This window comes from Amblyomma maculatum, chromosome 1 (assembly GCF_055883805.1).
Source record: "Amblyomma maculatum isolate TAMU_Amacu chromosome 1, ASM5588380v1, whole genome shotgun sequence".
NCBI lineage: Eukaryota > Metazoa > Arthropoda > Arachnida > Ixodida > Ixodidae > Amblyomma > Amblyomma maculatum.
Genome location: NC_139344.1, coordinates 109,208,904 through 109,227,406, shown reverse-complemented (window position 1 = coordinate 109,227,406; position 18,503 = coordinate 109,208,904).

The following is an 18,503-nucleotide window of genomic DNA, read 5'->3' as shown; positions in this document are numbered from 1 at the left end:
TACTGGCATAACCAATCTCATCTGTCTCAAGCTAGGTCAATGCAGATATTCAGGGGGCGTGAAATACCTGTAGACGGTGGCAGAAAAACAAGAGGACACAGCCCTACTTTTGTCGGCAGCTTTATGCAAAGTGCATGCTAGCAAAAATAAAAACAAAAGCGAAAGAAACAAAATTGAAATACCCAGGATCATAAGCGCATATCTTTTTCCTAATCGCGATCCAGGGGCTGCACATCACTGACAGCCGTTTTCGCATGCACGGGCACTATGCCTTAGCACTCCGTGTAACGTGAGAACAGCCCCACTCTTTGACGCCTCTGGGATCCATAGGCTCAGTTCTGTTTGTGAAGAGTATTAAGAATAACGCCACACAAGCAGAGATTTCCCTAGCTAGTATTTCTTCTTTGGCGGCTTACAGTTTTGAAGGTTTTCTAATATAAGGCTTCGGACTATTTTTTGTAGGATAGAGGAAAGTGGGAATGGTGGACAAAGAAAGCACTTCTGGGTGCCAAAAATAACACCGAAGTTTACTGCTCGAATGTTATGTTAGAGAAAAAGAAGATTTGCGTTTTAATATCTAAGGCCAGCAGTATGAAAAAAAAAAAAAAAAAAAACGTCACTCTCACAATTATCACATTGCTTTTTCCAGTCGGTAACAACAAAAAAGCTTTGAAGAAACGGTACATACTTACGTCTTTTTTTTTTTTTTAAGTGTAGAGCTTGCGAATGCGGAAAACGAACATCGGATAATGATACCTGGGGTGTTTATCGTTTTACCTATAAAAACGAGCAATTTTTCTCCTTAAATATTTTCAAAGCAAATGCGTTGTCTACACCAAGTGGCAGATCCAAATTCTTTGCAGAGAGATACAACGTTAAAATATCAACAACTCCAAATTTATGACTAGCGCTGGCGGTCCCGCGCCGTTATGATGAGGGTTGCACTGCGACCGACAGCAGCTGGTGTACCTTACCGTGATCATTAAGCCTGCTCTCTGAGGCTGCACCATGATAGCAGAGAGGGTTAATCGGCTGCACTTGATCCCATCATATAATTACAACTTTGAAGCCAGGAGAACAAGGTCGTCTAATATCCAGGTAGGGAACAGCGGTGCCAGGCCGCGCCAGAGGCGCTTTGTGAAAGGCTGCAACCTACGCGTTTCCAGTGGAGGGAACGGCCGACCGAAGCCGCGTTCATAGCCCTGGCTGGCGGAGCTTAGTAGACGGTAGCAAACATCCATGAAAGACGTAGCGGGCTACCGCTAGCCCGTCATTACTGTTGCAAAGCAGAACGCGGAGCGAGTGGTGATGCTATCAGGGCTTCACCCCAGGCTGTGGCCGATATAGAAGCTCCACCCCCTTTTTGTCTCGGCTACGCTCCTTGCCGTGACGCGGAAGCGCTCACAAGGCGTTGCCTCTAGGTGAACCCAAATCGGATCGCAACTTGCGATCGGCAGATTCCCACGGTGGTACTACGGCTGGGCGCTGAAAGGACTCCCTTCCGCCGATGTGCTCTGATGAAGCGCCGGAGGAGAAAACGATTTCGCTATACATTGGGCATGCGACGCCCCTACGGTGTCTTATAAAACATACAGGGTGGCATGGCGCGAACAGGCAATCCGCTTGACATGATCGATGGAAGCAAGTGACAAAGTTAGTATGTCTATTTTATATTTTCTCCTTCAAGCCAACAATCCCCAGTGGACATGTGGCACTATGAGTATCCCAAAGTAAAGTCCAATAGGCTGACTATAGTTACCGCCCTTGTGTACCCTCTACGCTTCGGAAAACTAGAAGTAACAGCCACATCAGTTCTTAAAATTTCGGAAAAGCCTTTACCTTCAGCGCTTTAACCAACAAATTTTGACTAACTAGAGCCAAAAGACGCGCTCTTTAAAAAAGCCCCCGCTTTCAGCACCGACTGCAGCAGCGTCAATCTATGGCGGAAGTGTCGCGTCAAATTTGTCTCGCATGAACTGCAACACTTGCTACTGTTTTCCGCTGCAGCCGATGCGGGACAGAGAAGCTGGCGACACTTGCGCCATTGATAGACGACGCCGAAAGCGGCGCTCAGAGAGTGGGTTGATTTTCTACGAAAACATGCGTCTTTTTGGCTCGAGATAGCCGAAATTTGTTGAACTAAGGTAGATGAGGGTAACTACGTTTTAAAAACATTAAAAACTGATATGGCTACTGCTAATGACCGCCTACAAATCCTTAATTAAAGCTATAATCGTTCAACCGTAATAGTTAAATGTTAATTTCGAAAATTAGTAAACCGGCTAGTAATATTACTTCCTTGTTTCCTTATGTCTGCTAAGCCTCGCACAATTGTGCAGCAAAAACCGTCTGCATATCTCAAAAAGCCGGTTAAAAAAAATATAGCGGCTCTCTGCCTTTAAATGCCTGGCATACGTAAGGAAGACCAAGGCAGACTAACACATACATGCTTGTTTGCAAGGCGATGCAGTTGTTCTCAGGCGGGGCCGCCTTTTGCTTATTTTGCTATTGAAAGAAAAGACAGCTTTCACAGAGAAACAGTTGTGACATGGACGGCATAATGTCTAACGCTTTCGATGGCGCCCAGGAGAGTCGTTTTCATGCCGAGAGAGGGTTGTTCTGAAACGTGCCAACAGTACATACACAGAAGTCATATTGTGCAGTGTGCGAGTCTGAGAAGCTTCAGAGGTGCCTGACTACGTATATAATCGCCCTAAATATGCAAAAGTTGTCCCACGTGCTCCAGTTAACCTAAAAATTTCCTGATGTTTCTGCTACTTATAAATATTCATTTAGGAGCGAACAGAAACCCCTTTCTTCACCAACTCTAGGTTAGGCGCTGAAACGCTACATTTATTAATTCATTAACGGGACTCGCCCGAAGCATGTGGTATGCACCTCGAGCCTCGCCCAAGTGTTTACTCCAAGGTCAGGGACCTGCTGCCCAAGTTTTGTTTTCATGCAAGTTAAAGTTTTCTTTATTTAACCATAATGAACCAGCAAAAGCGGCGTGATCGCTTTAACTTTTTATATTTGTGCTTTTTGAAAGCTGCCCTGTAGTCTAACCTTCGCGTGATTTTTCAAAGAGTTGGCGCTGCCCGTGACCAGGATACCAAGTCGCGCTTTCGGGTCTTGTTGAAACTAAGTTAAGTGCCGGCCACTGTTTCGAAACCTGGCGCCAATATTGTGATCGTTGACATCTTGAGCAAAGCCTGGCATATACACTTTCTTTGGAAGGGAAGGGATGTCACAACTCTCGTTTTTATCAATGGCGACACGAATTTGATTACTCGATGCTGTTTCCTGAAACGACCACGTGAAATAAAATGTTGGAAAGGTTATTCGCTTTCGTATACACACGTCGTACTTCAGGGGCTAATAGACCAGACGATAGTACTCTCAAACCCAAGCTTCAGGCTCCAACTCTCTCTGGACTGCCAAAACGCTGCAAGGTGTCTTATGTGTCTTTGCGCTATGCAAAACAAAGGTGGGCCTTTCTAACCGTTGTGAGTGTATATACGTGTCCGTGTCAGGCTCTTGAATAGCGCAGGAAGTCACCCAGGCCCCCCAGGGTTGTTTACGGGTGTAGTGACAATCATAGGAAGAAAATCGGCTGGATTTTCGAGCGCTGCGTGTCCGACATTTTCGACGTGTATTGAGAGCTCAGCCACTGTTGAATGTTAACCTTCATCGTTTATCATTAAAGATTGCGTGGAAAAAGGTTGGATCTCTTCGATGCACTGAAAAAATTCGAGGGAATTTGGAACGCACAAGTAAGTAATGTGTCTGAAACGGTCGGCGAATCAACGGGGTCGTCGCAATGTGTTTATCTATCAGCAACCGTGTTGCGTAAAGCGTAGGCATTTTAGCGGCATTTTCTCGGCCATGTAATTGGTGACGGGAACCCTGTACCACTTTTGCTTCTTGGTTACACGAGAAAAATAAGTTTAGTCTGTTGCTACAGGGTTGTTTTGCTGTGTTTACTTGTTAGCGGCATTGATCTGTGTGGCAGCATTTAAATAGCGCACTGGACACGACCAATAAAAACTAAATAATCGAATTTTTTATGGCATATCAGACACCGCTGGTGAAACTTTGTCCGAATTAGAAAAAAAAGATACTTGATCTGTTGAATAACACACTGCACGTTGATATCCCAAGTTCTGATATATGCCGCGGGCACACAGAATCGGACGTTTTGTCCAAGGAAAAACCAGACCAGTTATAACTAGATTTCAAACTTACAAAAGAAGAGAATTAGTATCCTCAAAACGCGACTCACTGAAAGACACAGACACATCAATGAGCGAAGGAGGAGGAGGAAGATGAGGAGGAAAGGCAGGGAGGTTAACCGGTAAAGGAACTGGTTTCCTACCCTGCACTGGGGGAGAGGGGTAGATGGGTATAAAAGTTGTGGCTGAGAGAGGGATGGGTGATGACAGTACAGTTACATCACAGACATGTTACATCACATCACGTCACAGTCATTACACGTAACATAAAAAATCCTAGCCTTTCGATCAGTCCTGTGCTTTTCATAAAGCAGAGCAGTGCCTGGGAGGCCTTCACCGCAGACGATCGCCGTGGCCAGGGACCTAGGATCTTAATTTCAGTTAGTGGGCGATCCAGCGCCCGGCATAGGCGCTGTCTTTCCTCGCTGTATATAAGGCACTCACAAAGAATGTGGCCTATAGTCTCGCCGCACACGCAGTTGGTGCATGCAGGGCTACTTGCCATACCTATCACAAAAGAATAAAAGTTTGTAAATGATACACCAACCCACAGGCGGCACAGCAAATTTTCTTCACATCGGGGTAGGCCAGGTGGAACCCGGAGCTTCAGGTCAGGGTCCAGGGATTTTAAGCGGCAGTTCGCAAACTGGTCAGAATTCCACAAGGAGAGCGTGTGTTCCCGCGCAAGTGCGCGAAGCCTGCCCGCTGCGTCTGCCCTGGAAAATGGAATCAACACACAATCGCCGCCTTGGTGGGGTGTTCGTGCGACCTCGTCTGCCCGGAGATTGCCCGCTATGCCGCTGTGTCCTGGAAGCCATTGGTAGATGATGTCATGTCCTCCGTTTATGGCATAGTGATGAAGTTGTCGTATTTCTGCGGCGAGTTTCTCATGTGCTCCACGGCGAAGAGCCGCTTTTAAGGCTTGCAGAGCTGCTTTTGAATCGGTGAAAATAGACCATCGTTGAGGGCTTTGCTGACTGATATGCCTAATAGCGACACGTAAAGCGGTTAGTTCTGCGGCTGTTGAAGAAGTACGGTGAATTGTCCTAACTTTTATTTCTGTAGTAGTTGCGGGTATGACCATGGAGCCTGAAGAACTCACGGCATTCACTGAACCGTCGGTGTAGACGTGCATACGATTTGCATGGTACTCATGGAAGTATTCAAGAGTGATTTGGTTTAGTTCTGTCGGCGATAGCTCGACCTTCTTCCTGATGCCGGGTATTGAAAGAAGCAAGTGTGGTTTCCCAGTCGAAAAAAAATACAAAACCGTGTCAAAAATACGACAAAATATTTTATAGTTCTGTCGTAAACGTCAGATTTTTCTGTAGTTCTGTAGTACTTTTCTGTAGTTATGTAGTTTTTCTGCAGTGTATTTCTGTTGTCTGCAGTTCTGTAGTACTTTTCTGTCGTAACTGCAGAAATTTCTGATGTTACTACAAAGCGTTCTGTTGTCACAACAGGTTTCCCGTCAAAAACAGCACAGAAATTCTGTTGTAACAACAGAAAGCTTTCTGTAGTTTTTTTCCGACTGGGTTATGCAGGCTCCATAGGGGAGAGGACGGTCTAGATGCGGGTGTAAACTGGGACGGCAGAATAGCGCGATGCGCATCAACGGTCTCTGTAAACGATGCACGCGGCCTGGTAATAGAAAGACTGGCCAAATGATGACATGGAACCCAGGAGATGTGTCGGAAATGTGCCCTCAGGGCATCAACTGTTAGGTAGGTAGATATGGGATGCTCCTGAGCAATCAAAATGGTAGCAGCCGTAGAGGCACATTTCGGCAATCCCAGGCAGGTTCGCAGAGCTTGAGCTTGAACGCTCTGTAAAATCCTTAAGTTGGCTTTCCTGACATTTCCAAGTGCAGGTAAGCTGTACCGAAGAAATCCCATAAATTATGCATGGTACATGTGGAGCATCGACCGCACGGACGCTCCCCATGACTTTCCCCCAATAAAGGCAAGTATGTGAGCAATTGTTGTCAGCCTCTTTTTCATGAATGAAAAATGGGGAGTCCACGAAAGATTTCTGTTGATCACTCCCAGAAAGCGATGGCTGCTTTCGTAAGGTATTGCTTTACCATCAATGCGTATGGTGTAAGGTAACATGTTCTTGGGGGTAAATGCAATGAGCGAACCCTTTTCAGTTGATATCTGCAGACCTTGCAGGTGGAGGTGGGACGCAACTATACTTGCCGCCTTTTGAAGCCTCGCTCTAACCTGTGGGCGCGTAACTCCCGATGCCCAGATACAGATGTCGTCTGCATATATTGAAAGTTGCGCCGACTGTGGTATTAAGTCAAAAAGCCCGACAAGAGTAAGATTGAAGAGTGTTGGGCTTAGTACTCCACCCTGTGGGACTCCACGGGAAGTGAAATGAGGAGATTTTGGACCCTCCTCAGTCTGCATAAAGTGAGATCTGTTGGATAAATAACTGCGTATCCAGCAAAAAAGACGACCGCCGAGCTCGGCAGCTTCCAGAGCGTCCAAAATGGCCTGGTGAGTGACGTTGTCACATGTACTCTTTATATCCAGGAACAACGCCGCGGGTAAGCGCTTCAAAATTTTTTGCCGTTGAATAGATGATACCAGGTCCACCACGTTGTCAACTGAAAAGCGTCCACGCCGAAACCCTGACATTATGTCCGGATATATGCGGTAGTGCTCCAGGTACCACTCAATACGTGTAAGCAGCATTCTTTCCAGTACTTTACCAACGCAACTAGCCAGTGCAATTGGACGGTATGATGTCAAGTCCAGAGGCGATTTGCCAGGTTTCAGGAGTGGAAATAAACGACTGCACTTCCACTCGTCTGGAAATGTACCCTCACTCCATGATTTGTTGTAATATTCGAAAAGAGCGTGCCTAGCTTCTTGTCCAAGATTTACAAGTGCAGTGTATGTTACACCGTCGGGACACGGCGATGATGACCGTCTGCAAGAAGCCAGCGCAGCGTCAAGTTCCTCCATGGAGAAGGAAAGGTCCATTCGTGAATCCCGTGAAGCTGGAACATCGTTGAAATGTAGCGTTGCCGTTGGAGTCGATTGGCCTGCTACCCTAGCGCAGAAATTTTCTGCTTCCTCGACCTCAATACGTCTTTGATCGAGTGCGACAGATTTGAATGGGTAGAGCTGTTTAGGGGATGTTCGGAGACCACGAATGACATTCCAGATGCGTGATAAAGGCTTGCGGGGATCAAGCGTTTCAAAAAATGACCGCCAACGTTTTTCCTGCAGGGCTTGAATTCGGCGCTGAATTTTCTTTTGCAGGCGCCTCGCATCTCTGAGGTCGAGGCGCGACTTCGTGCGTCGGTATCTACGCTCTGCCCTCCGTCGCAATGCTCGCAGGCGCTGTAATTCCGTATCAAACTCTGTGTAGGTAGCCACTTTGGTGAAGAAAGACGTCGCGTTTATCATGGCCTCCTTAATTTTCTCTTCAATACTTGCAGAGAGGCCTGCTGTGCAAACATCTTCCATAAGTGCTTGAAATGCCGACCAACAGATGTGGCGTATTCGTGGGACAGACGTGGACGTGGAAAGGCCATTAATGATCACATATGTAGGAATGTGGTCACTTCCGTGTGTTTCTATATCTGCAAACCATTGGACGTTCTTGGTAAGGCATCGAGACACGAAAGCTAAATCAAGACAGCTGCTGTAAGTTGCCCCTCGAATAAAGGTCGTTGTACCGTCATTAAGACATTGCTGGTCATGATCAGAGGCGAAGGACACAAGTTGTCTTCCCTTGAGGTTCATTCGAACACTTCCCCACATCATGTGGTGAGCGTTAAAGTCTCCTATATTAATCCAAGGGCCAGGTGTGATCGCCATCAAGTCGCTCAATCGTGTGGCGTCAAAACGACTTGATGGCGACATATACGCACCCACAAGTGTAAACGTGAGATTGCGCTACTTCACTGTCAGGCAAACGTACAGGTTGTCGTTGCTGGGAGTAACCGGATTGATTACATATGTGAGTTCTCGCCGAATATAAATGATGACCTTGCTGTTTCCCTGGTGCGTTGGTGATGCAAATGCCTCGTAGCCTGACAGTCGTAAGATATTTGGTACATTCGGCTCACAAATAACAAGGATGGGGATGCAATTTGAATGGACATATTGCCGAATATATGAAAATCGGGACTGGAGCCCACGGGCATTGCATTGAAAAATAGAGGCGCCCTTGAGTTTTTTTCCACACGTTAATGCTGGGGGAGCCATTGTGTCTGCTACTGTAAGCCGCTAGAACTGGTGTTAGCGCGTCCAGAACCTGTAGCGCATTCTGTGCTGCTGGTGTGTGCAGACTAGATAGCACAGCGCGGATTGCATTCATCATGGACGTGAGAATGGCAATTACCTGTAGGTCTTGGCCATGTTCTACATCATGACTTTTCTCTAGCTCGGCAGTAGGTGCAGGAGATTCGGTTCGCGGAAAGTTTCCTGGCCCAGCGGACGTGGAAGGTTTTGGTAGCGGTGGCCAGTTAACGCCTGAGGCACTGTCTTCAGATTCACCGCCCGTCGAGGTCCCTTGACTTAAAACTGCAGGCATAGGAGTAGGACAAGATGCGGGAGTGCTCAGGCCTTGCTATCAAAATTAACTGCTTTCTTAGATGATCTTCGGCGACGCGAACGACGCCGTCGCACCTTAGCAGCGGCCTCTCTGTGTGTAGATTGACCACGCACCATTTGCTTCAGCACTGCCCGTTCTGTCTTTAAGCGGGGGCAGTTATTTGAGGAGGAGTCATGAGGGCCATTGCAGTTGGCGCACTTCAGAGCAATCGCGCGGCAAATGTCGCCGTTATGCGACTCGGAGCATCTAGGACACACGATGGAATTTTTGCAGACCACACTTACGTGCCCGATCTTCATACACTTTCTACATTGAAGTGGCTTGGGCATGAAAGGCCGGACCGGGTGTCGGAAATGTCCAACCTTCACATGCGATGCTATGCAGTCTCCTTTGAAAGTGAGCTTGATGCATTTCGATCTCCCGAGGCGCTGCACTTGCAGTATGGAGATGCTATTTGATGCCGGTTTGATTAAGACTGGTAGATCGGTGTGAGCGATGGCCTCGTCAACTATGGGAGCGCACCCTGATGTCGCCGAGTTTGTTGATGGCGGTCAATCTCTCCAATGCGCTTCGTTCCATGACATCAATGGCAATTATGTTTTTGTAAGGATTAACTCTAACGTCTTTAATCTTTCCAGTGACGAGGCTTTCAAGGAACACAGACATGACTTGCCTGTTGAGTTGGTTCAGATTGTCTGTTGGCGTCTCTGGCACAAACAAGACAGTGTGTGTCGGAGGGCCTCGCGTAGTGATGACCGTGGGCGTGCTTGATGAGGACGAATCTTGTCGACGGTGTAGTCTTCGCTTTGCTTTCTTGCAGAGCACCGGCACAAACCCATCGTCGTCGTCAGAACAGTCATCATTAGCATGCGAGTACAGCGCGGTGGCCTGTCTGCTTGCGTCACTCGAGTTGTAGAGGCGCTTCCTCTGGGCGACCGCTACAGACGCACCGGGTTCCACAGGAGACCCATGAGTGTCCACTTGCATCGCCGTTCGGAAAAGGCAGCGGCACCTCCCGGTTATGTCACAAATTCCAAAAATTCCAATGAGCAAAGATTTCTGCCGAGGAATACGGCATACAAAGAAGAAAAACTAATAGAATATGACAAATAAAAAACCACATCATTCAAACTAAGTTACAAAACATCAAACTTCGGGCGCCGGGACAGGAAGCGATCGCGCATGCTACACACATGTTCGCAATTCTCTAAAAGCGTTTATCGGGTCCGCAAGCTGCACCGTGCCATTTCAAAAAAGAGCAGAGACCCCGTTCACCGGCACTCAAACATTGTAGTGCGGAAGAAAGCTAATGAGTTTTGCTCCCCCATCTTCCCGACGCCTCTTTCGTTATCTTTCTCAAAACAAAGAAAAAAGAGTTGAAGGACCACCCTGCTTCCAACACACTCGGTCTGGTAGCCGGCGCCCGTGCTCTATGCTCTCTGAAAGCGTGTTTTTCCGGGCAATATTCAAGCGTTAAAGCAGACGAGACTCGTACTCCGTGCTGGTCTCGCGCTCGGCTCTTTCCGTGTGTCCGGAATCCACGCTCTTTCACTCAAATCTGTTCCTTCCGTCACTCGCTGCCTCTTCCATCGTGTTTGCTATTCGCTCCTCTACGTCGTGGCCCCGTTAGCTTTTGCGATTTTCGGCGCGTTGCGCGCGTGCGAGGAGCGGTGGCTATGCCATCCGTGTGTATTGTGAGACATTGCAGCACGAAGTACCGAAGTGGAAGTAACGTTCGGTTGCACAAGTTGCCCAGTGATCCCCAGCGAAAAGCCGCCTGGCTTCGAGCCATTAACCGCGATGGTCCCAGCGGTATGTGCACACTGACAGGGTTCGTGTTTACAGATCGTTTTTTACCAGACGATTATGAAATGAACCTCGATGTCACTCGAAGCTTCGGCATGGAAGTGAAGCACGCTCCTCTCAAGCCAGACGTGGTACCGACGTAAAACCTTTGGCGTGGTACACCACCAAAAAAGCGGAGGAGGTCTGAGGTAAGTTCACATGATAGATGTCAACTTTGTTGCAATTTATACGTATATCTTGCGGTTGCTAACAGCTTTTCCTTTCCTTAGGAACTACTCGACTCGCAGTATGAAGTCTTGACCGCTGAGGAAGTGCGAACTTCGCCTCGAATGGTGGACAATTCAACGCAAACCATCAGAAGTGTCTCGAGTGCTTGCTGCCAAACTTACGGCAGCGATGTACAAACGCGACGTAAGGTTTTCCTCTTAACAGTAGCGTGCTCATTTTATTTCCATATTTAACAAGCAGAAGTCGTGTCATAATAATTAGGCCATAGTTTAACCACGGCCTAACCTAGGGTGTTTCCAATCTTCAGTATGGGAAGAGCAAGCAGACATTTGTTTTCCATATTGTCTAGTGGTATCAATGAATGCTAAAAGAAATTCTGGGAGCGGCAGTCAGGGGTGTCGGGTACAACCTGTATAATGTTGTAGCGAAATGTTAGAACAGTTTTAAAGCCAGCAAAGAAAGCAATCATGCATTTCACATTCAGGGTGTGACAGACGATATCAAGCTTGACAGTAATGTACCCTTTACAAGATGATAATGAGGCATTCATCTGTGATATTTAGAAAAAATTTATCTAAAATATATTGTGCAACTAGATCAATGATGTTGCATTTGCATAAACAAATAGCACTTCACAGTGCATGTATTTTATTCTTATTTTTTCATCAACTTACAGATACGCAGGTGAACTTCTATGTTTATTCAAGAAGAGATATGCAGGTGCAGACAGATCTCAGGCAATCCACTGAAACATACCATGAGGCCAGCAACACTGCAAGTGCACCTACCCTTGCACCACGTCTTTCTCTTCCTTTACCACCTTCCTCCAAAACAGGATCTTCAATTCCACTTGATCGAGCACTCTCTCCGATCACATTCATTCAAAGGCAAGCCTCTAGTCCTGTACAATCGGATGCCTCAGACTTTGAAGAAGAGGATAACATGGGGGAGCACTCAGAAGAGGATAACATGGAACACTCGGAATTCTTCCCGTCATTTAACGAGAGCTTCCTAGGGTAAAAATTCTGACATTATGTGTGTCGCATGTTATTCCATTATGATCGTATGAATATCGAATCAATGACTTAGGAAAAACAAGGGCACATAAAGGTGTGCATCTCTTTCATGAGCAGGGGAACCAGAGGCATCAGTGGGTTAGCATACCCAGCCCAAAGCACACGTAGCAAAAGTTTCCACTGCTAAACATAGAAGACTTTAGCTCCATTCCTTCCGCTACGTTTTTCTATTTGTATGAGTATCATTTGTCTGTGCTTGCGTGACTGAACTGTGAATGTGTACATAGTATTTGTGCTCCTCATAAACCTCACTATGCATAAATATTCACCAAGCAGGTCTTGATCCATCAAACGCTTTTACCATATTCAGTGGCACAAGCAGCTGTTCAGACAGCATCAGTGTAACATTATAAAAATTCTTGAAGCTCTGTAAACCTGTGCTTACACTATTTAAAAGCAAAGTGCATGGTATGCAAAAATGTGCACTAAAACACCTTAGATGCAGTGCCGGTTTGGGCAGCCCTTATATTTACTGCTGCTTTTAATCCTGTTAAATTCTAGCCTCCAATCAGCTCTGCAGAAAAATACTTCACAATTTCACGACCCGAACTTGGTATTTTTTCAGACTTGACTCCAGCACTGAGGAAGCCCTTCCTCAGGATGAGAGGAAGTTCGTGTTTGAAAGCTGCCTCAAGGAGCTGTTTACAGTATGCCGTGAATGCTATTCCTGTTGCAAAAGCGTAAGTTGTGTGACTGGGACTCTGCTCCAAGTACAGACAATGTGCGCGAACCACCATTGCCTTACATGGAAGAGCCAACCAATGATGAACGGCAAGCCAGCAGGCAACGTGCTACTGTCAGCAGCCACGCTGTTCGCCGGCACCAGCCCTACCTCAGTGCTCCGAATGTTTGAGCATGTGAATGTGCAGATGTTCGCGCCACGAACATTTTTCAACTACCAGCGAGGCTACCTGCTTCCTGCGATTGACAAGGTAGGACAAAGGTTGTGTGCTGCTAAATGAATTACTGAACCAATGCTTTACGATTAGAGTTATTCCAGCTTATGCAGTAAAGCCATCACCACAAGCAAAAGAATTTAGCGACTGGATCATATGCCTATACAAGGGATGATTCAGAGGGTGGTTGGATACACTGAACTCCCATTAAATTTGAGAATGTGCAGCCAGTTATTCCTGTTTTTTTTTTCACTGTTATTGAACAACATATAATAGCCTAATCCCCTTTGGGTGGAAAACCTGCATCTGCTCATGTGCCTGTAAATATGAGAATGCTTCTTAAAAGATACCAATTTGTTCATATATGTGTTCATGTAGGTCAGTGAAAAAACCCCTTTTTCTCACACCAGATCTGGCAACAGCAACAGCAGGAGTTGTTTCGCCAGTTGCAAGGCTGCAATGTTGACCTGGCTGGTGATGGACGCTGCGATTCCCCAGGGTTCTCAGCAAAATTTATGACATACTCACTGCACGTCGCCCAACTGAACAAAATTCTCCATTTCGAGCAAGTGAAAAATGGGTAGGTAGGTCAGAGCAATTGTAACAAAGTGGCTTTATGTGAATGTGCATTTTTTTCCCACAAAAGTGTGCAGATGTCAAATCAAGCACCTTGATGGAAAAACATGCCTTTGTGAAGAGCCTGACTATGGTAAAGGAACGGGGGCTCAAGGTGAAATCCATAACAACAGACCGGCACGTCCAAGTCACAAAGCACATGCAGACCAATGAGCCCACCATCAAGCACTACTTTGATGCTTGGCACATCTCAAAAGGTAAAACTGAGTATAAAAAGACTTCCTCCATGATGTTTTGCAAAATGCGGCTACATGCTATATTAAATTTTGTTGGATTCCGTGGTGGTATTTAACCATGAGGAGACCAATATCATAGGGAAGTATAGTAGCAAAGGGAGGGTCAGAAGTTGAAAGCACGAGGAGAAGCAAAGGTAGTGTTTGTTTTTTTGGTTTTCTGACATAAATGATGATGAGGGATATGCATGCCATACATGCACTGATACATGCAGACTGCAGCTAGGGACACAGAATTAGGTGTTTCTATCCAACTAATTGCATGTCAAAAATATTTTGTAATTATTATCACCTACCCAGAGACCCTCCCTAAGCATTACCTACAGTAATTAACATATGTATAACTGATTAATATCCATTTATTACAATTTGGTTCCAGGCATAAAAAAAAGCTGGCTGCCCATGCAAAACGAGCTGCATGCAGCATACTGGAGCTTTGGATTCAGCCAGCCAGCAATCACCTTCACTGGTGTGCTGCCATGAGCGATGGCAACATCGATTTGCTGCGAGACATGTGGCAAAGCATGGAACGGCATGTCACAGATGTGCACTCAGACCACCCAGGGCTCTACACACATTGTGCCCATGATGATCTTGGAGATAGGCAATGGCTTGTTCCAGGTCAGTATGTCGCTATTCGGAATCAAAATAAGTTTTTGCAGACTCCTCAATGTGCCTTCCATGTTGAATGTATGTTCTTGTAATCAAGGATGACTTGCGAAATGTTTAAATTTAAAGTTTTGCCAAACAGCTGAGGTGCCCGATTTGAACTAGTTGTCAACCTTTCCAAATCTACTATTTGTTACTTAAATGCATATACAACTATATTAATAATTATGAAAATTATGTGCACCTAAAAATATGCAATTGTACTTCATTGTGGTGCCATTTGAAGAAGACTTATCCAGAATTGTTTTTTTAATATAGGGACACCTGCACACAACAGGTTTGTCGAGGTCGTCATGGCACCCCGTCTCGTTAAAGACATTGGGAAACTGGCACCCAGCACACACACACTTTCCGTTTGGAGGCCTTCCACAGCGTGCTTATAGGCTTTGCACCAAATTCCATATGTTTCTCATTTGAGGGCATGCGTGCAAAGTAGGTGGTGAATGAGACCTGTCGAAAATTAACATTTGAAGAACTGTCAGCTTGTCGGTTTTCAGAACACAGCTGGCAATACTCCATTTTAATGAGAATGCCAGCAAAGGACAAGCCACCACAGCTGAAGGCCTGTCTAAATGGAAAATAAAAAACCCAAAAGCAAGGAAGGGCACAGCCGTTGCCTGTCCTGTGAAAGCTGAGCCTACATATGGTAGGTAGTATGCCGTCAATGCTGCTCTGTAAGAGGAAGCCAGGACCTCTCAAGCTGTTTATACAGCTTTTTCCCTGGCTGTCCTCGCAACACCAGTTGCGGAAATAGACTTTCAACCTTCAACCTTCAACCTTCAAAAAGAAAAGTACAATTTTAATGTTCGAGATCTCAGATATGTAATGGCCACATTTGTTAAATCCTTAGAATGAGGCGTCACCAGTGTTTTGGTGCCGTATTCAACCAGAAATCAGAAATAACTCCATGTCATCTGAGGGTTCTAGTACAGGAGTTTTCATGCTAAGTACAGCTGCATGCGATTACCAATAAGGGGCTTTGCTATTCATGTGTTTTCAGCATTTCAGCATACTGTTGTAAGACTAATTAATGTGTGGTATATTTCAAAGGATAATGCTGACCCTTCATCACTTTTTGTTCTCTGTGATTGTCCTTTTTTTCCACCTTTAAATATTCAGAAAGGACAACACTCATATATGCCCTCCTTCTGATTTGCAGATTATGTTGGCCTGCTTCTGGATGAGACGGCACTCTGCTGCGAACAGTGGCCATCTTTTAAGGCTGCTTTTGCAGCAAATCCTTCGACTGCACCCCCCCCCCCCCCCCCCCATGAGTCACTCTTTCCCGAGACCTTCCAAAGGTGAACTCGTGGCAGCTAGAAGGTCTAGGTTTGCCAGTGCCACGGGGAGCACCACCCTGTAATACAGGTGGGCATTCTATAATACTACCAAGTCAGAAGTGTTGAAAAAAAGACATTTTAGTTTCAGAATAATTTATTGGCTGGTCACAAGTTCATTGTCTACAATGAAGCATGCCAGAAGTTAAAACTTTTCAGGTTGTAAGGCAGTTCACTTGGAGCAGAACATCTTTATTCATGCTTCGGTGCCTTACACCTAAATATGCAAACAAGTATATGAAGCTGCACGATTATCATGATGTATTTCAGGTCATTACTCACCCATAAAAAATTCCATCTATCAAAACTGTAGGTGGAGTAGAGTGCACAAAATACATACTAAGTGAGCCTCCTTTCGCTCATATGCAATATCAGCACATTGAAAGCAAAACTATAGCGTTAACAAGCTGGATGCAAATGCAATTTTAGATAATTATCTACCACAAATGGATAGGCTGAAATCTGGCATGTTTAAAAACAACACTTCTGAAAAAAAAGGGAAGAAGGGCTCCTATGTGTTGTTACTTCTTTGAAATGCCTTGGCACACTTTGCAGTCACTTGTCATAGTTGTGCACTGACCCTCTTGTGCACTCCTCGATCTGCGTAATATCTGGCTAATATGGACAGTTCTATCTAGAAAAAATTGTAATGTGACTGGTATACAAATAACAAGTAACACATTATAGCCAGTGAGCATGATTTTTACTGCAACAAAACAAGCAATTTATGTGAGAACGGATACTTCAAACTGTTTTTTGGTCCAGAGACTGGAATACATTTAGGTTTCATGAAGCTTTGCCCCTCCGAAATTAATGAGGCACTCTTTGCTTTCACTTGATTACGTAGCAAACAATATGAATAATCACTGACTGTGCTCTATTATATTTTTGAACCTTTCTTTACTTCAGCTGAAACTGAACTTGACTTTTACAGCTCTCACCACCTTAGTTCGATTCCACTTTGTGGTTTACTGCCTCCTATTACCTATGAAGCATAAACCTTGCCACATGCACAAAATGCACACATGACCAGTGTATCCACTACTTATTTGTCATCAACCACCTGCCTACCCACCACGCCAATGTTCGTTTAGTTGTGTGCCCCTCAGGAGAGGAAGTAATCAAAAAGGGTGCTGCCGATTTCATGGTGCTATTGCCTTACTTTCTTTTTCTGCCTTTGTCAGCCTTGTTTACTAAATCTGTGTACACAATGGACCTCTTTCATAAATGTTAAGTCAGCTTCGCCTCAATGCTGCATGACCCACTACTGGTGGAACAGCAATTTTTGGAAGCTATGTTATAGCCGCACTTCACGTGATCTACGCAGCAGAATAAGTTAACATAGTTTCCAAAGCAGCACTACCTGCAGAGCAGCAATAAGCAATTTTAGCAGTTTATCTTTGTTTGGAAAAGCGAAATTACAGAATGAGAAAAGGGATTTAAATTCAGTCAAATTGCATGTCTTGCTTTTAGCGCACAAATAAATCATTGATATCTAGGCAATAATTAGTGCAGCAGAATGAATGGACAAAGATCAGTCCCACGAAGTTTTATCATATTAGCAAGACATGACTGTAAACAAATTAGCCCAGAAGTTCTGACTGAAGTATACCATATACAAAGTAACCAGGACAATAATGAGAATGGCAGTAGTACAGGGCAATCAGATGTTCTGCTAGTAACGAAGAACGAAGTAAAGAAAGCTTTAGAACCTATGAAAAGGGGGAAACCAGCTGCAAAAGATCAGGAAACTATACATTTATTGAAGGACGGTGGGGATTTCATGCTAGAAAAACTAGCCACCCCGCGCAATGCCTCAGGCTCTCGATTGTAACGAAATCTTGGAAAAATGCTAATAATATTTTAGTCTATAAAAAAAAGGGGCGTCAAGGACTTAAAAAATTACAGACCATAACCAGCCTACTATCCATTACGCACAAAGTATTTACTATAGTTATTGCTAATAGAATCAAGGCATTAGACTTCTATCAACCAAACGATCAGGCCTGCTTTAGTAAAGGCTATTCTGCTTTAGATCATAGCCATAACTATCAACCAGGAGACAGAAAAATGCTCAAATATAACCACAACTTATACATAGCTCAAAGATTATGATAAAGCTTTTGATTCAATTGAGACTGCAGCAGTAGACAAGCCATATGTGGAAGTACTGAAAGGTATCTATAGTGACTGCACAGCAACCATAGATCTCCATAATGAAAGTAATAAAATTCTCATAAAGCGAGCTGTTAGAGAAAGAGAGACAATCTCCCCAGTGCTACTCATTGCTTGCTTAGATGGAGTATTCAGAGGGCTGGATTGGGAACAACAGTTAGGGATAAGGGGTAATGGAGGCTCTTTCAGTAATCTGAGTTTGTTGATGACATTGCCTTGCTGAGTAGCTTAGGTGAAGAATTACAAAGGACGATTAATGACATAGGCAAAACAAAACAGTAGGGCTAATATTAATATTCAGGAGACTAAAGTAATGTAGTGAATCAGTGTAATACAGTGAATCTATTACACAACTGCACTACGCAATTTAGCTTCGAGTTGTAACTTTGGGATTTTGTCAACAGCAAAGGCAGTAACCACGCAAGGCGCTACGTCTACAACTACTACTGCTGCAACTACTGTAATGAACGCTACATTGTTGCAGACAGATGTAATGCTGCGTGACAGGTTTGTTTCTGGTCTAGGTGACGAGAGCCTCCAGGATTAGCTCTTTGCACAGCATGACCTGACGTACTTCAAGGCTCTCAACTTCGCCATTCATGTAAAACCTGTTAATCGAGCGTTTAAACTAAACAAAGCAGTA